The following is a 26161-nucleotide window of genomic DNA, read 5'->3' as shown; positions in this document are numbered from 1 at the left end:
AGACTAAATCCACACCCCATCACTGAGAGTGATTATCTTGCATGGCCAGTGGGAAGAACAGAGGAGGGAGAAGTGCAAGGAGGAATCCTTCACATGTCTAAGGCTGCAAAGTAATAGCTTCTGCTGAGCACTCTACTTTCAGTCCACTGCCTGGAGTGGTCTCCATGGCTATAGTGTGTGTTCCGCGTGAGGGCTGGCTGGGAAAAAAAAATTCATTTTGTGAAAAATGTTGAAGTTTTGATATTTTTCAGTCTTATGTAGAATGTAAACAAGTGCTCTCATTTTTTCACAAAAGGTCTTCTGTCCTACTGTCCTTGAATAGCCAAGTGGTTAGGGTACTAGGCTGGAATGTGGGGAAACTGGATTCTTGTCTCACCTCTTCCTGATTTGGAACAGGGGTTTGAACCTGGATCTCCCTAAGCAGTCTTGTGCTGGCCAAATGAACACTTACTGATTTATACAAAGTAGAACACCTTAAGGAGGGAACTTGTCCGGGATGTGGGAGAGCCAGCTTCAAGTCTCTGATTTGAAGCAGAGACTCAAATTTGCTTTCTCATGTCCCCAAGTAATATCCTAACCACTACATGATTGGCTATTTTCAGTCGCTGGTTCTCTATCCTGGACCTGAGAAACCTCCCCCAGGGAAACTTCATTGAAACTGCTGTGTTTCCACAAAATATTTTGACAAAAAGGCATTTCTGACTGGAAATAAGTGTAGTTGAATTTTTTTTCACCAGCTCTACCCCACATACACCATTCAAAGAATAGGGGTGGGTGGGTAGGGAAGAGGCCATACCAATCACTCCCTGTGTAAAGAGGAGGAGAACACTTGCCAGATAGGTATTTTCTTCTTTTATAATGCAAGTTGCAACACTGCTTGTGGTGAATGTTTTAAAGAGTTCCACTCTAGCCATGAGTATGTATTGTATTATTATTAGTTACACATTGATGCTTGTCTATCTCACTGTCCTCCTGAGATCAGGATTTTTTCCACAGTGGCAAAAGGCAATGTTTATGACAGTGCTCAGAGCGTGTGTGTGAATAGATAAGAGGCTGTACTATACCCTCCTCTATTTACTGCCTGATTAAATGGGGTGAGGGGAGTAAATGGAAGATGGGGGCAGAATTTGACAATACTTTTTGACTAAGTTGGGCATTGAGTCACTGAGACCAATATGAAAGCTAGGTTCAGTACGTTGATTTCAGATTCAGGCGCCTGATGCCCCATACGCTCAACCATCTTTTTCTTTTCTTCTCTCCCACCCCCTGCCCACAAGTGCCCCTGAGCTATGGAACCAACCTCCTTAAGCTGATCTGAAGGCTTCCCCTGTCCTTTCAAATCTCTTCTCTCCATTTGTTTGTTTTTTTGCTATTTCCCTCATCACACAAAAAGCTCTTTGGAGCTGAACTGGCTTTTCTATTACATGTGTGCACAATGGGACCATGAGCAGGCCCCCTAATTGCTCCTGTAATCATATATCAGAGTTGGAAGGGACCTCAGGAGGTCATCTAGTCCAACCCCCTGCTCAAAGCAGGACCAATCCCCACACAGATTTTTGCCCCAGATCCCTAAATGGCTACCTCAAGGACTGAACTCTCAACCCTGGGTTTAAGCAGGCCAATACTCAAACCACCAAGCTATCCCTCCCCATGTTGTTCTGTTTTTATATAATCACTGTGGTCTATTCCTGAAGTTCAAGCAGAAGCTGCCCCATATGAATACCACAACCAGAGTGAAACTACTGGAGGGGTGTTCAAACATCCTGTATTAAATTAGAGCTGTACTCTTTTTTCTTTTTTTAAAATGCCTGGAAAACTCAGAATCTGCATTATATCATCTGAGCAATATCCCAGTGCTGACTAATGCCCCAAAATAGCTGGGAGAAGTACATGGCATGAGAGTATTTGTGTTTTAAGCTTTCCAGGCAAAGTAAATTTAATAGATTCCCGAGAGAAACAGGTGGGAAGTGGGTTGGGGGGAGGGGGAAGGCGAGAGAGTTTGCATAAGTGTACAATATGCCTACTAAATAGAGCGAATCAGGCTTGGGAAAACCACTTGATAAGTAAATATGGTTTTTGTTTGACAGGAAAGGTCAGCACTTATGCAAACCTAAGACAAGCCAAGAAAAACTTAAGGAGGAGAGAAAGCAAATCAAGCTATGCTTGCAGGTCCTGCAATATATAATATTTAATGATATGTGTTTGGGGGAAGGAGTTGCATGAAATTACAACATTGTTTGAGGGAGAGAGCTGTCCATACAGAGCTCTGTAGATCTTGATTTTTAATGTCTTATTTTCTAGGTTTTGATTTACCGTTATCAGCTTTCTTCTGGATATCGTCGACCTATGTAGCAGGGAAGAACAATTCCATCCAGTGCAGGAATTATAGGGTGGAACTCTATGGTCTGTGTCATGCAGCACGTCAAGTGAGAGTATCATAATTTTCTCCAACTCTGTTCTTTAGCTGTTGTTATTGAGGGAAGGCTTATGCAAAAAGATATCTCACACCATGCTTTCTAGAGGGCAAAATCTGAGCTCTTCTTGATCCTTGCCACCATGAATGTTTGGCCACAAGAGATTATTCCTGGGCACTTTCTGCTGAGCTGGGGGGAATTGGTTGGTGCCTTTCTCTGTGTGATTTGTGAGTAGCTCTGGGAGCACTCATGCAATCTCACTGGGTGTGGGGCTCCTCATGCTGTTGTGCTGAGTGATAACAGTGCCTGGCAAGGTTTGCTGCTTGTCACTAGCCAAGCATTGTGAGAGACAGCCCAGGCTGGAAAATTAAGGGGGCACAGCAGTACCCCAGTTCCAGGTTGCACCCCAGCCCGTGGATTCCATCACACCCATGTGGTGTGGACCTTGGTGATGGCTGATCACCAAGAGCTACAGGCAGCACGAGGGATGATGTGTGAAGGTTAAGGGATCCTGAAGACCAATGGAAGATGAGATAGTGGCACTAATAAGGGGACAGACAAATGGTATTGGTTTCTAATCTATCTTGTGGACTCCCACTGGCCAAAGGGCAGGAATGGCCCCGTAGAGAATTACCTCCTTCTTGAACCCATGCACCTCAGGAGCTTTCCAGTTTTGGGGGCTGAGCAGCATAGTAATGAGATATCAAACCAGATCTATAGTTGTATGTAGTTATAGATGGGGAGGTAAATGATTCCTTCACAGGTTACTAGGTTGTCTTGTACAAAGGTTCAGATTGACCTTTTACAGTAGGCCTGGCAAAAGAGACAGATTGGCATGTAAACCATATCATTGGAAGGCTTTAAGGCTGGATACTCGTACAGATGACCATCTGTATTTTTTGGCCAAAGGGCTACCAAGAAGTAATTGATTTGTCTATTGTTTTGAATGATGGATGATATCATCAAGGGAGATCCTGAAAGTACCTCAAGTTCCCCTTCTCCTAATAGATATCCTCATTGTAGATAGTTTGGGTGGACTTCCTTTGGCTACTAGAATAGAAAGCAAGTTGGGAGTCAGAATAACTGAAAGCAGTAGTGTTCCTCCCACTCACACCAGGCCTGAATTTGGTACAATATTTCAGATGCAGTGACATACAACATAGAACCTTAACATACAAGACCAAAAATAGAGAGAAACAAAGCAGTCTGCTCCCCAAAAGAGATAGGCACAACTTACCCCAACTTGCTTTAGGCTGGCTGGCGTCTGAAAGACTGAGATCTTATAATTCCACCCAGAGCCCCCTCATCTGCAATCAGGACCAGAAAACCCCTGAGGATGTAAAGTGATAGCACATAATTTTTATACATTTTAACACACCTGATTACTTTGTTGAATCTCCCAAATCTTCTCTCCCTGTAGCTTATAAATATACTAGATTAATTATTTTTTAAATCCCTGGGAGAGGATTTTTCACAGTTGAAATCTAATGTGGAAGTGTAACCCACACCCCTTCTGGGTGTGATGTTCTGTCCTAGCTAGTGGCACAGGGACCACTTAGGGAGAGAGAGTCTGCTCTACAGCCTTAGCTAACAGCCCGTTGGCTTTTAGCTCATGCAGTAGAGGCTCATTCACTGAGCTCCCAAAGTCTAAGGTTCGATTCTGCCTGACGACGACCGGGGTCTGACGGTGTTACAGAAGTCCTTTAAAGCTTACTAACTTTTCGCTTGAAAATGTACTCGTTCTTCTCTGCAGCCATAACATTTCCAGCTGTGCTCCTTTCCAAGCTAGGTTAGACCTGATCATTGCTTGGAAAGGATACTGCATGGAAAACTAGCTTGCTGCATGAAGCTATTTGTCATGGTGGTGCATCAGGTGCCACTTTCCCCACAGGTGCATCAATGGCCGAAGATGGCTTTGCTCACCCAGATCCCCTTCGGACCTGCCTGCCTGGTTGGTTGGGCCTGATTCTCATTTACAATAAGGCCCCTATTACATGCCACTGGCAGAGCCATTTGCCTTTAATGTAAATGTATGAAAGCCTTAGGGCCAGAAGACTTAGAAGGATAGAACATTCTGCTCCTTCTATGGGGGAAAAGCCAGACCCGATCAGACTCATTTGCATGGATTATTATGTTTACCCGTAATTCCACATACTGAGTTTTGTTGCTTTGGTTGGAATGTTATGTTTTGATTGTATAAATGATAAAATATTATTATTATTATTATGGTATTTGTGAAAGGACATAGGAATCTTGTGGTGTGTGCCCTGCAGCACGTGAGTCACAGATTACAGGTGGTGGACTTTGATAACAAAACTCAGGCTCAATAGGGGTGGGTCGTGTCATAGAGATCAGGAGTGGTTACTGTCCAAAGGTCCTGTTTTGCTTTGATTTCTATACCTGGAGATTCTGCATGCTGTTTGGAGTTAACCTGCAGGAGCAGCCTGAGGGTGATGTGGAGATAATTTTGCAGTGAGGCCTGAATGACCAGGTGGTGGCAGAGCTGAACTGATTTCACAGTGAGACCCAAGTGAACCAGAAACCATTCAGAGCTGACAGGCAATGGTAGAGCAGAGATGACTTCACAGTTTCCTAGTCCAGCTGGTTGGTGAAAGCAGAACTAGACTAGGCAACCGAATGGTGGAGCAGTTCTATCCAGACTGGCACAAAGAGGCAGAGGAGAATTACACCTTAACAGAGGTGTAGCTGGATCTGAGAGTGGGGTTTTAGGATGGTGGGTGGGATTTGTGGTAGGACTAAGAGCTCTGGCCCTCAGTAAGCTAGACAATTACTATTTGTAAATGTGGGGTTGGCTGGATGCCTGATGCACTGATTTGGGTTGCTCATTTTTTTCTGTATAAATATATGGAGGGTCTTTGTGTTTCTTTTGACCCCCCACCTCCCCAAAATTAAATGATAATTGTGGTTTCATGTTTCCAAGGACTGAGTGATTGTGAGAGGAGGAGGACATGTGTATGGGGGAAACCTCTTACACAAGTGACCAGGGAGGTTTTATATTTATTTCCCAGCCCCAGAAATAGGAGTACAGATCTGGGTGGGGCTTGAGGTGCAGTTTTATTTATATATTTTAAAATAGACAGGCATGACCTGGCCCTATTTGACACCTGACAGAAGGGATATTGGAGATCTGGGCCCTTAAATTTCTCAGATACCAGCAATATTTCAGTCTTCTTGAAGTTCTTTCATTTTTTCTGCTCTGGTTCAGACCCGGTGAGAACTCCATTGATTCTTTGTTGCAGCTGTTAGTGCAAGGCCATGTGGCCCTGCCCCTGAGTACTGGAAGTCACATGGTGGTTCCATTAATCCAGCCTATTTTTGTTAGTAGAGTTAGCAGCTCCTTTCCCCACCCCCACCTGGCTATCTGAGATGGTTCCAGTTCCTCCAGCCCTGGGAACTGTGTATGTGCTTGACTATGTTTTTCTCCTAATTAGTTTTCATGCTTTTGGAGCTTTTAAATTAACTTTTTTTTTCTTGATTTCTGGACCCCAAAACAACTAATAATAATAATGGTGGACAGTTTGCAATGCAGTTCCCACCAATGGGACTACAGTTACAGCAAATGTTCTGCTGTGCCTCACTGGTGTTAAGCAGACTTGATTCAAGAGACAAGAAAATGTAGTTATACTGGGATCCTTTTATAAAGGAACTTTTTAGTCCTCTGTGCATAGCTCAAGGTTACAGGATATACCCTGGGGAGTTTCCATAGGGACCAGGAGGGAAGAAACTGCTTATCTGTAGCCACAGAGAAGCTCTGGATCTCCTTTACCACTGTAAGTACACTTGAGGGCTGCAGTACTCCTTGCTGCTCATTTGTTGCCTCCTTTTCCTGCATGAGGAATGGTTGGTGGATCCACATAGGAGCAGATCCACCAGATATGCCCCACTAGTCCCCTGGCCCCCTCTTAAATACCCACTGGAGCACAAGGAAAACTCATGGAGCACAAGCCCATTGTATACAAGAGGGTTGTATCCCCCTTGAATCATAGTTCCCCCTTTGCCCATTACTCTCCCATTGCAGAACCATGTCGGGATACTGCTTCTGTACCAGGGTCAGGGAGGGTGCAGGGGCGGGGAGGATGTCAGGAACTGCTCCCTAGTGAACATGGATGTAAATGAAGGGCCAGAGTCAATGCTCATTGAAATAAACTGAAAGATTCCCATTCACTGCAATCCGTGTTGGATCTGGACTGAAGTGACAGGAATATCCAGATATATTTCAGTGCATTATAAAGTGCAGGTCACCATTCTGGTTATCCTGAATCTCAGCTCAGCATGAAGTTGTTCTGTGACGAGGAGGGCGGGGCAGGGAAGCGTTTTAAAGGGTTTTCACTTGATTTCTGCAATAGCTGAACCAAGTACTATGATCACAGCAGGCAGCCCATAAAGTTCTCTTGCCTCGTTATTCTGCATAGCACAGCTGGCCGTTCTGATTGATCTCTCTTAGATAACACATTCAGTCTTCAACAGCAGTGTTTGGATGATAAAAGCATCTAGGCCTGGTAGATTTTATTGGATTGCCTTTATTGTTGTTAGAGTTACAATAGCCGGTTATGATCAGATGTCCCAGTCTGGTCAGAACAGATCCAGCTATCCTAACTCTTTTCATAGTGTACCCATTAATCTTGGTTTTCTCTATGCTGTGATTCATGTAAGCTGCCAAGGAGCATTCAATAATAATGGTCTCTCTGATCCTTAGATAAATTGTACAACATGAATCGGAAATCTAGGAAATACTGGTTAATGCACAGAATTTTTTTATAGTCAAAGCAAATGATATTTTGTATGCAGGAAAAAAAAAAGAAATGTTCCGACTCTTTTTCACTTGTGCAGTCCCCACCCCACCCGCAACATTAGAAGTCATTATAAAATTCCATTATTGGATTATCTATGATTTCGCCTGAGCTGAGTTCCCTCGGGAATGCCAGAAGTGGGATAATGCAGCCTGGTGGAAGAGATAGAGAGGCCTGAAGAAGAGCTCTGTGTAGTTCAAAAGCTTATCTTTCACCAGCAGAAGTTGGTCCCTTAAAAGATATTGCCTCACCCACCTTGTCTCTCTATAGAAAAAAATATATATTTAAAAACCAGAGGGCCAGAGGTAAGGGGTGGGGTGTTGGATTTAGATTCGAATTTAAAATATACTCCCCTCTTCCCACCCCCAGCCCCCAGGCTCACTGTATTTGAAATGAGACTGATGCACAGGTTCTGAATAGATCAGTAAGGAATTGTGCTCCCAGTAGGAAAATGTGTTAAAAAGTAAATAGGGTTCATAGATGCCCCAAAATGGATAGAAAATAGCCCAGGAGAAACATGTGGAGAGAGTCTTCCAAGTTTGCCACAACTCACATCAAACGCAGATATATTGGTATAAGGTGCTTTATATTGGTAAGGCTTATTTTGCTTTGCTGAATCAGAATAAGCTCTAATACTATAACTGTGTCTGCACTAGGGTTTTGTTGTTTTGTTTTTTTTTGCTGTTTTATCTACGCCACTATAGTTCAAGCAGCAAAACTTTTAAATGTAGAGAGGGTCTAAAACTGTCGATCAGTGAAAGAAAGGCAAACAGACAACACTGTACATCTGCCCACATACTGGCTGCTTCAGCACTTCCTGTCCCATGAAAATCTACCACTCAATGCACCTATGTATTGGACCCCATAATTATGGTAGAGCCCCATGAGGGATTAGTTTTTAATGCTGCTCCCTCTATTATGGCAGTGGGCATGGGCGGTGCGTGAACCACCAGCTGAGGGAGGCTAGCTCCCAGCCCTGCCCCTTCCACCCGAGGCCCCGCCCCTCACTGGAGCCTAGAGCTCCCCCACTGCAGCTGCTGGCCCTACCCCTGGAGCGCCAGGACAGCAAACAGTGTGACCCCAGCCCCCGAGCGCCAGGAGGGAAGGTGGTGCGGCCCCAGCTGCCCCCAGCTCCAGAGCACTGGGAGGGCAGGTGGCGCAGCCCTAGCCCCTCGAGCCCTGGATCCAGGGTCGGCTCTTGGCACCAGCTTTCCAAGCATGTGCTTGGGGCAGCCCTTTTCAAGGGGCGGCATTCCGGCCTTTTTTTTCTTTTTTCCCTTCGGCGGTGGCACTCTGGCTTTTTTTTTTCTTTTGCTTTGGTGGAGCACTCCGTTTCCCCCCCCCCCTTTTTTTTTTTTGCTTGGGGTGGCAAAAACCTGGAGTCGACTCTGCCCGGAGCACTGGGAGGGCAGGTGGTGCAGCCAAAGCTGGGGCCACCACACAGGGGGCGCTTCAGAGTGGGAAGCAAGAGGGGGCACTGGGGGTGGAGCGTGGACAGGGCCACCTGGCTGTTTGGGGAGGCTCAGCCTCCCCCAGCTTATGATGCCCGCCGCTCACGGGAGTGGGTCCTGCTGGACAGTGGGATCCCAGTTCTGCTGCAGGGCTCTACACTAGTCCCGTGCAGGGCTCAAAATTATGGCACATGTTTAAAATCTAACAAATGTTGATTAGATGCCCCCATGTCTTGCAGTTATTCTCTTGAAAGATAGCCCTGGGTTCTTTAACTGCTATCTGGCCAGACTGTATAGACAGGCATAACGGATATCAGCTTTAATGTCTCATTCAAAGGACAATACATTTTGCACTTGACACTGTAGGGAAGCTTTAGACAGAAAAGCATTCCAGTTTTCATCAACAGAAAAAATACAGTAGTGGTTTTGATAGCCTTTATTATCCATTTAGTTTGCAGAGTTGTACCATTTCAGTCCAGACCAGTGAGAGATTGTGTCACCACCTGCCCTGGAACCCTGAAAACACCCTAAACAAAGTGGTTATTATGTGGTGGTGGTGGTGGTGGGAAGAGTGGTTTTGTGACAGAGAAATATTACAAAGGGCCTGTTATTTTGAAAGTGAAATAAAAGGCGTGAGTAATATTGTCTAGTGAACCTGCAGCTGGCTAGCCAATCACATCCCATCTGAGTCAGATGGGCAATGGTCCTTTCATACTTAAAAATAAATCTCTGTGGGCCTCGTCAAAGCTCACTCAAGTCAATGGGAGTCTTTTCAATGGCCTTTGGCTCAGGCCCTGTATATGGAACCACAAATAGGAGATTTGTCTCATTTTTTCCATTCCTGTAAGGGATGAGGATAGTTTGGGATTTGTCTCTCTTTTGAGCTAAGCTGCTGAATAGCCACATCAGCTCACCAATGTCCTTACAGTCCTATAGCCCTGTACTATTCTATATAGTATAGTATCTCAGTGCCTTCCAGTAGTACATTAAACAATGTGACTAACATCTGTCTTGTATGGTTTGTTCTCTCATCTGCTCACCGGGGGAAATATTGAAAGCACAGTTCTGTTTTGTTACCTTCTTCTCTTTTTTTTTTTTTTTTTAAGTACCTGTTGCAAAGGCAGATTGAAGACATGCCCTTCGTACTTGGATCAGAAAGTGGAGAGGTTTGTGATGCTCCATAGTTGCTGTGGGAGTTAGTCCCATAGTCTGGGATTGGCCCTAAATAATGCTTTGCCTTCTGCATGGATCAGCTTTGCCCTTCTAGTAGAGAGTTGTAGACCACAGTCTTCACCCCGGCATTTTAGGCAATCTTATAGACATAGGTGCTGGAACTAGGGGTGCTGCCGCACCACCTGGCTTGAAGTGGTTTCCATCGTACCCAGGGTTTACAGTTCAGTTCAATAGCTCTCAGCACCCCCATGATACAAATTGTTCCAGCGCCCCTGCTTGTAGATATCCTGGGCCCAGGCCAGAAAGCACATTGAAGATAAGGATGGAGACCTTGAACTTGATTTGCTATTTTTATGGGATGCCTGGATAGAGAGTGCAGGACAGGTCTGAAGTGCACATGGTACCCTGTGTTGCTGAGGAGATGGAGCACCTCTATCAGTGCACCTCAGTCTTGTCCTGCTACCAAGTGCTCCATGGTAGAGAATTGTCTTCTGATGCTGTGACGCACCCAGCACACTATTTGATTCTACATAAAGTAATACCAGTTCCAGGCCTGGGACCCCATTCAGCTCTGCCATGTATATACCTCAGATGTGTTGTGAGGTGCTCACTAGTATTCTTGAGTAGAAACTGCCTGTCAGCTGACTTGCCTCTGGATAAAATTAAAAAATAACAAGCATACAGACCTTCAAATGAATAAGAATAATCTCCTCCTTCTGGAGAATGCTGAAAACAATGCCTCTATTTTTATTTTTAGTTTTTTAGTTCTTCCACGTGTGCATTGTTGACTAGTTCTTACACTGTGCCCTTACTCAGCTCCATATTTTATTGGTACTTATAAACCAGATTACTACTGTCGGGCCAGATTGTGGAGGGGAAGGATGCAAGGACATTATTCTTCACCTCATTGTGACCATATGTAGCAGTGGGACACAACTGCATGCTCAAAGCAAACTGGAGTGCAAGGACTAATTCCTGTGTCCCCCTTGGCTGCAAGACACTCCAATGGGTAGGGAGGGGGCCATAAACAAATGCAGAAATGGGACAAATAGTTTAAATAGAAAATGACTTCAATCTTCATCTTCAACTCTCCCCACTCCTGAAAATGTCCAGGTAATTTTATTTTCCTGAGTATGAACTCTCATATTTCCTGGGTTTAGAGTGGAAGAGAAGCAGACAGATGCCACAAAAATTGTTCTTCAACCCAGGAGAAAGCAAGAGTAAGTGGAAATTTGGAGAGTGGTAGAGAGGAGGACTGATATGGTGAGATTTCTAGCCCAGTTCCTAAAATGGAACTTCAGTTTTGGATAAACATTGAGAGGTGAATTTCTAAGGAGACCAAGGAAGTTGGGGGCCCAGCTGCCATTGTCATTCCGTGGGAACTGGGTGCTCATAGACTCTTCTGAAAAATCCAGGATAACACTTCTTGTTTCTTACGTGAACCCAAAATCTGAACTTTTATGGTTTTCCCAGTCATGAATAACGGGGCAGTTCTTCCATTGAGTGAGTTTTTAAAATAATCAATAAAATGTTTATTTTAGGAGACTACAGCAATGATTGCTGCAGTTAGGGTTGAATTCCAACTTTCATCCTTAACCCCTCTCACCTTTTTTTAGTTACATGGGAGCACAGAACTGGAAGAGACCTCCTGGTTCATCAAGTCCAATCCCCTGTTATTGCAGGCAACCCCATCATAGAATTCTGAGCCGAAATGTATCAAGCTCCATCTTAGAACTAGTTAGCATATTTCACTCACAACTTCAATGTGGATGCTGTTCGAGAACCTTAGTCCTCCTAACTCATTTTCTATGCTTTCTTTCAGCCTGCGAGTGACTATTTTGAGTTGCATCTTCTCCCCTAAATCAGGAACCAAAGAGAAAAATAAAATGAGAAAATCCATCTAATTTTCAAATGTAAAGAAACACTTTAAAAACAGCAGCATCACAAGACTGACCTTTGCCTACATGAACACTCTCTGCTACAGTGCATGCCAGGTAGATCAGGTACACCTGAGGTGGGAGAGGCCAAGCAGCTGAATGGCAGGCTCTATTCTTCCAGGATGCCCTTTGTGTTTACACTCTAGTGTTTAGATGCTATAGAGGATAGGGCAAGAGATGACCACAACCTGCAGTATCACCCTCCACAAACCCAGCATAAGATCATGGTGGCCCTGTCATGATATGTTCCTGTGCTCAATCCCTATGCGTGAGAGTCAGACACCATCATCCACTTGTCCATATCATTGCAAATTCTACTATGAACAGATTCCTCTTTCCAAGACTATACTGTCAATGAGATAATCTAATTGACACATTTGAGCATCAACTTGGTTCCCTCCGTTGTTTGCTCTTACAGGTTCTGTCTCAACTAGATATTTAAAGAACATGCCTAGATGTAAGCGCTTGAGTACTCCCATGGATTTCAGTGGAACTATGCACATGCTTAAAATTAGGCAAATACTTAAGTAGCTTCTTGAACTGGGGCATAAGGTTCAATGGAGCTCTCTGAAAGGGCCTTTGTGGAAATCATTCCTGTTGGTCACAATCCAGTTTAGCTAGGTCTGTTCTACTCCCCCAGAATTGCAGAATAACCTGAAACAGCATGAGAGATGGGTCTCCTGTTAATAAAATCATACGATCATAATTGTTAACAACCCCAGTGGTTAGGCACTTATATGTCTTGTGGGAGACTGAGGGTCATATCCCTACTGTGAATCAGGCAGAAAGGGGACTTCTCCCACATCCTACATGAGTGCCCTAATCCCGGGGCTGTTTTGGGGAGCAAATCTCTCTCTCTCTCTCTCTCTTTGCTTTTGATTTCGTTCTGCACTGGAAATGGAAAAAAAAATTCCAAAATATCAACTTTTTTCACAATACTAGAGTGTTTTCCAGGCAGGCCTAGCTATAAGCTTGTTCTCTGAAACTGAGGGCTAGAAACTTTCTGTGCATTTAATAAATAAATACAAAAAAAGAAGCTGAATTTCTCATGCAAGCTCCTGATTGCAGCAGCTGAGGCTTTAGGAGAAATACCAAATATCACAAAACTTCCAATGAAATGGCGAGTATTGGTAACGCTAAGTTTGTGCTGCTCTGATTTGAGAAGAGGATCAGGCCTTAGGAACTTTTCCATTCTGGCACTTCTGAGATTAATCATGGGGCCCATAACTCCACAAGTTGACTTTATCTTTGGTGCACAAAGAACACTGTCATCTCCTGTCTAATTACAGGCAGACATTTATTACATACAATAGCTGCTGCTTGACTTGCTACCTACTTGCCATTGGAGGGGATTAATGGCCTTTTTTAACTGTCCCACGCTCTTCCAGCTATTGTTTAGGTAGTACTGATAAGAGTTGTGTGTTCCAGTCCACCGAGAAGACTTAGACTTGTACCTTGTATTATTCCCATATAATGCAAAACTAGAAGAGGGCTGCTAGCTTGTCAGGGCCTCTGGTAATGGTATGATAGTATTCAAGAAATGAGAAGAGAATAAGTAACCCTGTTCACTAAGTACCAGTATTATGAAGGACCCTAATCTAGTAGCTAAAGCACAGATTTAGGAATTCAGGATATCTGGCACTAGCCTGATGTGTCATCTTGGGCACATAGCCTCTGTGCCTCAGTTTCCCTGTCAAGTGTATTCTGCTTTACAGAAGTGTCGTGAGGTTTAATTGAAGTTTATAAAGCTCTTTGAGGCCTCAGATGGTAAGCACTATGGAATGGCACAGCATTATGATTAAAAGGGGGTGGGAATCATGCAGTTTAATGTAAAACTAACTAACTTATACATGCACAGGACCAAAAATGTTTGGAACACTTGGATGCTTTTCTGATGTTGAGCCGAACCTTTTGAACTTCATCCAGCACTCCCGGTCATGCTTCTGACATGCCTCCTAGCTAATTCTATGGAGATTTCCTTGCATTTTATAGAGAATGTCTCCTCTCAGATGGTGTTTCACATTCTCATGACTTCAGTCTGCTTGTTCTGAAATACCAGCATGCCTGCCGGTCATTCTTATACACTGTAGTGACTCAGTAATGCTGTTCTCTAGCGGGTATGGCATTTCCTTCTGTTTCTCAGGGATATGGTGTTGGCTTTTCTGTCCCAAATTTGCATGTCTTGAAAGTCTATTTCCTCATCAATTGTCAAGTTCCATCTGCCCTTTTCTCCCCCCTCCCATAAACCCTCTCTTTTTCCCTTGTGATGTCCCTCCAATCCCCTTAAACGGGACACACATGGAACTCACTTGAGGCTGATGGCAAAGGTCAGGGATGTAGCTATTAAATTAAAGCAATTTCCTAAACAAATAGGAAATAGCTCCAATTTTATTTTACTAGTGCAACCTGGCTTGTTTTTAAAAAAGCTGCTTTTTCATTGTTTAATGGTACATTAAAGAATTTTCTTATAGGTATATGACTAGTTTCTTTGTATTGTGCTAGTGAGTTACAGCTGGGGATAGTAAAGTGCTTTACAAGCTCTGGGTAAGGCCCAACCTTGGTGTGCCTCTGTTGCCTTCAGGAGATTCCAACGAGAGGCACCTTGGATGCAGAGTGTGCCTGCTTATGCTAGAGCTGAAACTAATGCTTTGATTAAACTCGCAACACCCCTGTACTCATGATTATACCCAGTTAGGACTCACTAGAACAGGAAATGTAGGTGAATCCAATCCTGCATTAATGAGTGCTCAGACACCGAGCTACTCTGATCTAGTAGCATGACTGAGGCCTAACATGGAACATATAATTAAGTGCCTCATTAGTATATTATGAATCCTTCCTAAGCCAGTGTCTCCTTAGATGTGCTCTGTGAAGTTGGCAGGCCAGGGACCAGCTCACGTGAAAGCTCCAGTCCAGTTCACTTGTGTATTAGTCTAGATTAAAGTGGTAGTTGTATAAGGAATGTATTTGATGTTTAAACTTCATAAAAACTATGGGATATAACATGCATCATTTTCACTTATCTGTATGCTGTTATAATGCAATAGCAAACATTTACATTGTGCATACCCTGTAACTAAATAACCCAGCAAACAAGAAAGAATCCTTGTGGAATGCAAATGAAGAACTTTAGCGGGAAAGTGCTGATTTGTGCACATTTGAAGGCAAATGGTCATTGCGTGTGATGATCAGAAATAAAAAAAAATAATAAATGTGCCCCCCCCTCTCTCTCAAAGTAAAAGACTACATGGGTAGTGACCCTGTCAGCTTGTTTTCTATTAAAAGAAGCTATAAGAATGAATTCAGAGAAAGATCCTGCATCTCTGGACAGTCTGGAACCTTACAAGGATGGGTACTGAATGTAAAGCAGAGATGCCCAAATACCATATGGTACCCTGATAAGACTTTGAGGACACTGGCAATTTACTATATTTCTGACACCATTTAGAATTACAGAGACTGTTTTATGGGTAAATATATTTTACCTGCTTTAACCTCTGCATGGCTCTCATTTCCTTTTCTTAGCTAATAAACCTATAGTTAGCTTACTATAGAATTGGCTACCAGCATTATCTCTGGTGTGAGATCTAGAATGCAACTCTATCTGGGTGAGTGACTGGCCTCTTGGGTCTCTGAGTAACCTGGGATATTTGTGATGTTCTTTGGGGGGTTGGGGAGGTATAAGTGAGCATTTATAACTAAGTTTAGTTTGTCTAGGTGGCAGGATAGAGTGGAGAGTCGAATGGGACTGTCTGTGACTCCATGGTAAGAGACTGTTTATAGTGATCCAGGAGTTCACATTTGGTTTTGACTTGGTGAACTGTAATTACAGAACACACCACCAGTTTGGGGAGTCTGTCCTGTTTTTGACAGTCCGCCCTAAGAGAGGCACTCATGGTTGTGAGCCACTCCAGTCAGGGAGACATATTCATTCCTTATCCACCTCCGCTCCTCTTACATTCTGTGCACTTGTGAATAAGGAAATGATGCACAAAGGTCTACTGCTCAGTGAAGGAGCATTCCACCAAGTGCTTCACCTTGCATGAACTCATAAGTACTCCACTCACCCTGGTGCTGGAATGTACCAACTTTGTGCGTACTGTACGTGTTCTTGCAGCATCAAGACTTTTATGGATTGATAAACTGAGGCAGAGAGGGAATAGGTGAAGTCACACAATGAGTCAGGAACAGAGACACTGAAATAAAGCCTCACAGTCCAGTCTTCTTTTTTACCCCATAGAAAAACCTGTTTTTATATGTCTCATTCCTTGAAAAACATATTCTGAGAGACTGAAACAGCTGATTTAGAAAAGAAGCAATTTAGCACATTTATATTCCCTGGAATATGCACATAAACATGGAATATTCTATACTTAGATAAGATTTAAGTGGGGGTCACCTAGTTTTAAATTTATGCTTGAATAATTACATGCATTTTAAAAAACCTTATGCCAAAATTTTCAAACCTGGGTGATTAAACATAGGCTCCTAAAATCTATATTTAGGCTTGTAGAAATTGGATCACTCACATATAAAAGTTCTGAGGAACCACATATCCTATTAAAGTCAGTGTGAGCTCAGAACTTGGCAGGTCATTTTTATGTAGGTGCTTAACGTAAGGCATCTATATTTGTAAATGTTCTTGTCAAGCTTGTGTTAAGGTTTGCGAGAGAGAGCGAGAGTGTATAGCTAGCTAGCTACAGGTGTTTATTGTCCACCCTCTCCTTAAACAAACCTAACTACAGTATTAACTCAATCAAAAGGGTTGATTCCATTGTATGTGTGAAGGCTAACTGATGTATTTAACTATGAAACTGTGATGCTTTTGTTTCCAGTGTACTGCACCTTTAAATTTTGAAGAATTCTGCCTATGTTGCAGAGTGAATGGCCATTATGCTGCAAACTATAATAGAGTAAACCTAGACACATTGTGCTCTTCCCTGGGATGTCTTTGGTCTTTCTTTTTTCTCTTAATCAATTTAGACTGAAAGTATCCACTGTGTTCTTAGCTTTAGTATTAATCTTAGAAACATCCCAACACAATCCAGATTTAAAGGAACTGAATTTTTAGACGTACAGGTGAGTAGTTAAAAACAGATGTGACAACCACAAGATTCTTCCAGATCTAATGTATTAGTCCCTTTTTTAAAAGAAATGTGCTTAGAAGCCTAACTCTCACTGAAAGTCTCTCAAGTGCCGTCTCTTTTCAAAATGGGACTGAGGATCGCAGGTCACTTTGGTGCTTCTGAAAATGTTACCCAAAAGCTACTGTGGTCAGTGGGAGTCTCACCCATGTAAGTTCTGCGCAAGCCTCATTTTCAAAATAAACTTATTTAGGAGCATAATTCTCACTGAAAGTCACTGGGATTTACACTTTGACTAGCCCAAGTCTCTCTTGAAAAAAGGACTTAGGCACTTTTGAAAATTGTACCCTTTGTCTGAATAAAGACTCCAGTAGCAAATAAAAAAAGGAGGGGGGGAGGGGAGGGAGGGACGCCTAAACATGTTCCCATTGCCATCAATGGTAAGGAGAACAGATTGGCTGAATCAGCTAGAATTTACATAATATGTTACCACAAATTTGGCAGTCAAAGGCAAGTCAGTCTATAACTATATTGGGCCATATTCCTATTTCCTATCTCTTCACTGAGACTAGTGGAAGTTACATCAGGGAGGTATTCAGCTCACCCATTAATGCTTTCTTTGCCCTGAATCTATTTTCCCCTCTCAAATTGATTTTTATGATCTACACCTTTTTAAAATAATAGCAAAAAGTTTCCATCAAGATCTCTTTTCTGCTTTTCTATCTGAACCTGTGTGACATTCATACTACGGTCATCAAAATGCCTTTTCCTCCATGCTGTCGAACAATTCTGTTCCCAATTAGATCAAAGTTGAATCCATCTGTTTCCCAATATTACCCTCCTGCATTTATACCCCAAGAATTCCTTGACTCACACCTCCTTCTCTGGTAAGATTTTTCCTTCTGCTTCATAATTGGGGCTGTGTGTGTGCACGGCACATCTGGATACCGTTGGGTGCACTGTCACCAAACCAACTTTTCCCATTACCCATATTCTGATCCCATTGTTCTGGTCTCACGTTGCCCCTTTCTCTGTGCCAGATGCTGCTTCATTCTGGTTCTGACTTGATATTTAATCAGTTCTACTTTCTGCATCTTGTACTGCCACAGCTGTCTTTTGATCTTGCTGCCCCTTTCTCTCCCAACCCCCCTTAAGTTTTGATCTAGTTCCAAAGTTTCATTATCTAATTGATTTGTTCTGGTAAACCTTTTAATTTCTTCCTCTCTTTTAATAGGTCTTAAGGGGATTGTTTTCTCACTTTGCAGCTTAGTGATGGCTGCTTTTCCCATTTTATGTACACAGGCTGCCAATCAGGCACTTCTACCAGACTTCCAACTGGGTCTCCCAGCAGTCACCATTCAATTCATGGTTGTTAGCTGGCCTTTCCCAGTAGTTGCTTGGCTTAGAACCAAGAAAATAAGTGTGTTCAAATGCTACATATGATGATCTGCCATTGACATCATGAGACAATTACCAACTTGCTTTGGATGTTTTCACCCTAGAATGCTGGGTCTCTTCAGGCTTCGCTTGGCAGTGGTTAGTTTTGTTTCAGGACAGTCTTTGTGGAAGCTATTATAGATGTCACATTTCCTGCTATAAAAAACTTGATAAATCACCTTCTTGCAGAAATGTATCATCCAGAATATGAAAGAACCTTGCACCTTCTTGCTCCAGATAATGATAGAGAAGGCTCAGAGGGCCTGATTCTACAGTTTATACTCATGTAAATTGTCCCATTTATTTTAACAGAAATACTCAATGAGGCTGGTTGGTCTTGTGGTTAAGGCACTGGACTGGAGATCTGGTTTTGACTCCTGTTTCTGCCACAGACATCCTAGGACAAATCACTTAATCTCTGTGCCTCAACTTCCCACATGTAAAACAGATAATAGTGCTTCCTTTCCTCTAGCCTTTAGGTGTCTTGTCTATTCGGATGATAAGTTTTGTGGGATTGGGACTGTCTCTTAACGTATGTATGTGCAGTGCCTAACAGAACGGGGGCTTGATCTCATTCGGAGCCTCTAAATGCTACTGTAATGCAAATAATTAGAAATAATGTCTTATCAGTAAATGCTACTCAAGTGAGTAAGGACAGTAGAATAGAGCCATGAAGAATTGTCTGCAGTTTTGGGTTTGATCTCTCTGGATGCATACTTACTTATTTAGGAGTCTTGGTGTTTTCAAAAGTACTTTGCGGGATACATGGATCAAAAATGCTCATAGTGCTATTTTGGCTAATAATATGAAAACAGTATAAGGGAGAAAAAGAGAGTAGTATACTTTAGGATAATTGTATCATGATTTTGTTTTGTTTTTCCAAATTCACATTACTGATAATGTTATAAGTGATGATTATCCATTTTTAGAGATATTTGGAAAATGGGATCTTCCTTTTGACATCTCAAAACTACTTTGCATTCCGAATAGCAACAAGGTCAAAATATCAAAAAATGTCATGAAGTGAAAAATTCCAAAAAGTTTGGCATTGGAATGGTCAAAACAGAAAGCTGACATCAAAATAACTCAATAGTTCAAAATGAATTTTTTCATTTTGACTTGACATTTTTAAACCAAGCTTTTCATTTCGATTTTCCTGACTGATAGAACAAGATAATTAATCAAAATTATCAATTTCTTGCAGACTTTTTATTTTTAAGGAACCCACATTTTCCAAAGCATTCAAGTCCCACTTATGCCATTGTTTAGAGGTCTTAAAATGTTGCAAGCTCCAATGGTGGCAATGCTATCATCCACTAATATAGACAGACTCTAACATAATACAGTACCAGATGAAATGAAAGGGTCATTCTTCCCAACAAATGTAAGTGGACCTGCTCATTTAATTTATTATACAGATATTTTTGTTCATTTGGTAAATAGTTGAGCTGTTCAGATTCCTTTGCTGTTAATTAGTGGTGAAAGTTTGAAATCAGCACCAAGTTACCTGAAAGTTTTGCAGTTCGTTTTCTTGTGATATCTTTCCTCCAGAGGACTGGGAAGATTGAGCTGTTTGAGTGAGCTCTGTTGGAGTTAATTGAAGTGGAAATCTTGGTTAAGCATGCATATGCATACCCAGAAAGATAGTGGAGCAAATAATTAAGCAATCAATTTGCAGACACCTAGAAGAAGATAAGGTGATAAGTAACAGTCAGCATGGATTTGTCAAGAACAAATCATGTCAAACCAACCTAATAGCTCTCTTTGACAGGGTAACAAGCCTTGTGGATGGGGGGGAAGTGGTAGACATGGTATATCTTGACTTTTGTAAGGCTATTGATACTATCTCACATGACCTTCTCATAAATAAACTAGGGAAATACAACCTAGATGGAGCCACTATAAGGTGGGTGCAGAACTGATTGGAAAAATCATTCCTAGACAGTAGTTATCAGTGGTTCACGGCCAAGCTGGAAGGGAATATCTCACAGGGATCCATTATGGATCTGGTTCTGTTCAATAGCTTCATAATTATTTAGAAAATGACATAGAGTGGCATTTCTCAAACTGAGGTCTGCGGTTCAGCGGCATGCAGGAGGTGCTGGGAGAAAGGGGGAGGAGTGGGGACGGGACATGCTCAGGGGAGGGGGCAGAAAGAGGTGGGTAAGAAGAGGGGTAGGGGTGGCACAGGGGTGGGAAGAGGTGGGGCGGGGGTGTGGCCTTGGGAGCAGAGATGGAGTGGGGATGGAATTATTTTTTTATTCAAATATAAATAAACATCTGTAGGCTTGGGAGTCTGTGAAAAAAATTAAATCAAAATGAAGGCCCTTAGGTTGCTAAAGTTTGAGAACTCTGGGCATAGAGAGTACACTTATAAAGTTTTCAGACAATACCAAGCTGAGAGGGGGTGCAAATGCTTTGGAGGATAGGATTAGAATTCAAAATAATCTGGACAAACTAGAGGAATGGTCTGAAATAGATAGGATGAAAATCAATGAGTACAAATGCAAAGTACTGCACTTAGGAAGGAACAATCAGGTGCACACATACAAAATGGGAAATGACTGCCTAGTACTGCAGAAAGGGATCTGCGGGTCATTATGGATCACATACTAAATATGAGTCAACAGTGTAATACCAAGAAAAAGGAAACATCATTCTGGGATGTATTAGCAGGAGTGTTGTAAGCAAGACACAAGAAGTAATTCATCCGCTCTACTCCATGCTGATTAGGCCTCAACTAGAGTATTGTGTCCAGTTCTGGATGCCACATTTCAGGAAAGATATGGACAAATTGGAGAAAGTCCAGAGAAGAGCAACAAAAATGATTAAAGGTCCTTATGACCTATGAGGGAAGATTGAAAAAATTGGGTTTGTTAGTCTAGAGAAGAGAAGACAGAGGAGACATAACAGTTTTCAAGTACATAAAACATTGTTACAAAGAGGAGAGGGGGTAATTTGTTCTCTTTTTAACCTCTGATAGGACAAGAAGCTAAAATTGCAGCAAGGGCAGGTTAGGTTGGACATTTGGGTAAAACTACCTAACTGTAAGGGTCGCTAAGCACTGGAATAAATTGCCAAGGGAGGTTGTGGAATCTCCATCACTGAAGACTTTTATGAGCAGGTTTAGACAAACAACTGTCAGGGATGATCTAGATAATACTCACTCCTCCCTTGAGTGCAGGGGACTGGACTAGAAGACCTCTCAAGGTCCCTTCCAGTCTTACGATTTGATGATTCCACTCTTCTCTAATTAAAGAGCGGTATCCTGAGACAGACATTTATGAGGATGAAAGCATCAAGAACACATTTGGAATTGGACTGGATGGTTTTCTGGTTTTCATCTGAGTCAAAACAGAATTTGGACTTGTCTTCAGTTGGGAAAAATTGCAGACTTTTCACTTCTAACTTCTTTAAACAATGGGGATGCTACACAAAGCAGCAAAACCCATGATTGCTGTATGTATCCCATCTCAGGGAAAGTAAAAAATGTTTAGCCAGCTAACTGGTAGAGAATGAAAATCACCAAATTAGGAGAGCCAATTGCTAGTAGGGAAAGTTTCAAACAGTAGCTTGCATGAAGCCCATTCTGGAGATATTTTCCTCTCCCTTGATATACTGCGTCTGATCCTCAGTTGGTGTAAACCAGGTATGGTTCTATTTGCTTCTGTGGAGCTATATTGATTGATTTACACCAGCTTAGGATCTTGCCTATTTGTTTTAAAGCATGTTATGTTTTTCAATATTTTTAATCTGTACAAGTGTACTTTATACAGACTGAAGCGCTAATACAAATCTCACGTGAAAGGGAAATTTTTGCCTCTTTCATGAATTATCTGTGAACAGACTTTTATTTAAAAAAAATGTGTTCATTATTTCAAATTATTCAAACAATCCTTTTCAAATATATTTCAGCCAATGGGCTATTTTCAAAGTGTTTGCTTTGGCTATTTGAGGTGTGCAGCTCAGTATTACTGCTCACTAAATGGACAGAGTTGTGTTTTGTTTTTTTTATGGCGAGGAAAATAAGAGTTCAAGATGGCCACATGAATGCTTCTGGAATGGAACTTTGTGCAAATCCATATTCATTAGTATTGAAGCCTTTTTTTTTTTGCGCTTTCTGTGAACATTCTGGTGAACAAAAGATCATGTGAATGAATATTAATGGAAAATGAATAAAAAAGGATTGTGAACACCAACATACTGAAATGTTGTTCAAGAAATATTTCTGATTTTTCCCCCCAGCTTTTCCCCCTTTCTGATTATAACTTTAAAATGGCCATATTGATTTTCTACAAACTAGCCTTGTTTTGGGATCATAGGCCGAGCCCTGAGTGGGAGAGGAGTGGAGTTGCGCTACCCTTGTGTGAACATTAGGGACATGTGTTGGGGTGGGAGGGGGCACAATTACTTCTTTAGCTCCTCCAAGAGGTGCACATCCAGTACTATACTCCCTTTCAGGGTGTGCAGCAGGCCGTCTTCTGTGCCATTATCCAGCTGAGCTATCTGGTGCCAGGACCCCACCTCCTCTCCATCCTTTTTTGAGGTGGCAAACAGATTTATAAGAGAAGCATCTCCTGGGTTTAGGAAGCATGGAGACTGCATTTGTACCTGGCTGCTACACAGAGGCCTATCAGCCCTAGTGCAATTGTTAAGCAGAACCTGACCCTAAAATAGTAGAGAAAAGTTGCTATGAACTTTTCCCTTCCCTAACCCTACTACTGCAAACTGTTTTGGTTTTTTTTACGGTGCAAGGATGAACTGTCCCTGCAGTCTCCCCAAACCTCAAAATACAAGCTCATCCAGTTTCTTAAAACAGGATTCCAGAAAGGAACAAAATGTGAAAATAAGGAATTATAATGTGAAAAGAATAAGTCATTTCAGATGCTGTATTTCTGTGCTACAGAGCCCCAGTCCAACAGCTATTGAAATCAACAGAAAGACTCCCTATTAGCAAGTGGTCAAGTAAGGAACCTTTTCAGTATACAAGGGAGATGGTGAATTGCAGCTCCCTTAATGCAATGCAGGAAAGATAACTGTACTGTGTGCCATTCAGATGTTTCAAAATAATCAAATTCCATTAAAGACTTGAATGGTGAGATCAGGGCAAAAAGTAGACCAGGTCTGACAGTAGTCTGGTTATGTGGTGGAAGGAATACCCACCTCCATCAAACTCCTCCCCACAGAAGTGCGGCTGCATTGGGGCACCATTAGTATTTATTTCTAAGATACAGGTGTCACCGTTCAGGACAACTGCACCTATATTTCCTCCTTATAGAAGGGCACCTACTCCAAGCTCCTGGCTTCTCTGCCATCCAGTTCTCTTGAGCACAGACTCATGTCAGTCCCACTCTTGGCCAGGGTTTTTCCAGCATGCATACACAGTGATATCCCCAGTAAGCCAGATTGCTTAAATAGGTCAGCCTCTGTTCTTTGCTGTCTCTCCAGAGGCCATGAACAGCATAATTGCCACAATAACAAGTTACCACGCAGCTCTTAAGAATAAATGTGTTTACTTAAAGGTGAAAGCATTAGAAAGAAAACATATTATAAATAATACATGAACTTACACACCTGCTAAAAACCAGAAGTCACCCTAATTCCAACTTCAGGCTCTGGTAGATGTCAATCCTTCAAAATCCACAACTAGGTTTTCCTGTGGTTAGAAAGTTCATAACCATCTCAGATTCAGAACCTCAGCAACAATGCAGTCTTTCCTTTAGACAGCTTGGTCATGTAAGAGGTGATGAGCAATCAGTGGCTCACTCCTTAGGAGGTCGTTTCAACAGGCTGCATTGGTATTCACCTCCTCTAGATATTCCCTAGAAAAATCACTTAACACTTTTTCTTCCACCAGTCCATTTGTCTATGACACATTGTTCCATGTAGACCTTTGAAACCCCAAGTGTCATATTTCCTTGCCCACAATAATACAAAAGCCTTTCATTTCATATAATGGACCCTGAAGATATTTAGGGTTATTAATATTAATTCAGTGAGTTCTCCAAAAGGTATTGTATCTATCATAACAGGTACATTCAGATAGGTTTAACCTACTGACTAGCTCATGTAAGAAAATGGCATGTCCATTCTGTCAGAAATTGATATTTTGTTTTAATTCCAAATCAGAACACAAAGCTGAAATTTAAAAATTTCCAATGCAATGAAAACTCTGAAAAATGTAGATTTTGAACCATCAAAATGTTTTAATTTCCATAATGTCAAATTGCTTTGATAATGTCAAAACATAACAATATAATTAAATATATATTGTGATAGACCCATGCCAGTTGTGAACAGCAGAGAAGTCGAAGGGAGATATACTGGCCACTGGATATGCAGTTTTCTGTTTCCTGAGTGACCAGAGCAGGGGCTGCTCCAGGCTAATGAGAACACCTGACTCCAATTAACCTGCTAAGAGTCAGGTGAGACTGTTAAGCACCTGACTCTAATTAAGGTCCCTCTGATGCTATAAAAGGGCTCACTCCAGTCAGGTCAGAGAGCCAGAGGAGAGGAAGTGTGTGCGAGGAACTGGGAGCAAGAGGTGTGTAAGAAGCTGAGCGTGAGTAGGCATATTGCTGGAGGACTAAGAAGTACAAGCATTATCAGACATCAGGAAGAAGGTCTGGTGGTAAGGACAAAGAAGGTGTTGCGAAGTAGCCCTGGGAATTGTAGCTGTCATGTAGCTGTTCCAGAAGGCCCTCTAGACAGCTGCAGTCCACAGGGCCCTGGGCTGGAACCCAGAGTAGAGGGTGGGCCTGAGTTTCCCCCTATCCTCCTGATCAAACGTAAAAGGAATTGACCTGGACTGTGGCTTCTATGAGAGGGGAAGGTCTCTGGGCTGTTTCCTGACCCACAGGGTGAATCTGTGAGGTGAACAAATTTGCCAATAGGCGCAGGATCCACCAAGGTAGAGGAGGAACTTTGTCACAATAAATGTAGTATAAATATAAAACCAAATGAATGAAACATTTTGAAGTGATACAGTTAAAACAAAATGTTTTACCTTATTGAAATGAAATGTTTTGACATTAATGAAATAAGGATATTTAAATGATTTATTTTGACTCTTTCTTGTAAAATAATGTGTGTGTGTGTATATATATATAAAAATGTGTTCCCATGAAAGGTTTGATTTTTGATTAACTGCATTTTTGGACAGAAAACAGTCCCATTGTAGTTTTGTTTGTGTTTTTTTTGGGGGGGGGGGCTTTTTTTTTAAACCAGCTCTAATAATTTGAGCAAAATAAAGTAAAGAGAAAACAGCAGAAGGATAAATAGTTTAGTCCATCCACAGAAGGAGCTACTTATCTAATATATTTAGGCATTTCTACTGTGCCCATCAGCATGGTATCTAACCCCAGAGTGGGGGTGTTGGGATTGAGCAGCATAGAGACATTGTGATGTAAAAGTCCTTTAGGAAATGAATAAACTACACATTTAATTTACTAAAATGTACTTTATTAAAATGTTTAATTTCCCTCACCCTTTAAGAAAGTACAGGAGAGAGGAGACTGTGGGAACAAATAGTGCGGTGGCTTGGGCTACTCTTCAAGAGTCAGACAGGCAGATGCCGTGACGAGCTTGTCAACAGCAATTACCACACAGAGTATTTGGACACATCAGAAGTTGTAGATCTCAGAATATACAAAGGCCACATGGGTGACTGTTGCCTCCCTCATGAGATCATTCTCATTCAAGACGTGGTTCAATAAGCTATTACTTGCACTGTCTGAAAAGAATGCTCAACAGCTGCTGGGAAAGACCTTTGCATATATTTTATTGCTTTGTGTTCTCATGTGAGAATTGGACAAAAGTAGCAACACTGGAGCCTCAGTTTTAAATGTCTGGGTT

General features: G+C 42.0%; 1 long non-coding RNA gene across 3 annotated transcripts in view; it reads left to right on the top strand.

The window, feature by feature from the left end:
* Nucleotides 1–24814: 24814 nt before the first annotated feature.
* Nucleotides 24815–26161, top strand: part of LOC123361681 — a 55094-nt gene continuing 53747 nt past the window's right edge. The window contains exon 1 of one of the 3 annotated variants that reach the window (XR_006576190.1): nucleotides 24815–24851. This is a non-coding gene — a long non-coding RNA (uncharacterized LOC123361681). Of the gene's footprint in view, nucleotides 24939–26161 lie in introns of all 3 variants that reach the window. The other 2 variants (XR_006576189.1, XR_006576191.1) reach the window with 2 other exon arrangements.

This window comes from Mauremys mutica, chromosome 1 (assembly GCF_020497125.1).
Source record: "Mauremys mutica isolate MM-2020 ecotype Southern chromosome 1, ASM2049712v1, whole genome shotgun sequence".
Classification (NCBI taxonomy): Eukaryota; Metazoa; Chordata; order Testudines; family Geoemydidae; genus Mauremys; species Mauremys mutica.
This window is presented reverse-complemented; position numbering and strand designations above follow the sequence as displayed.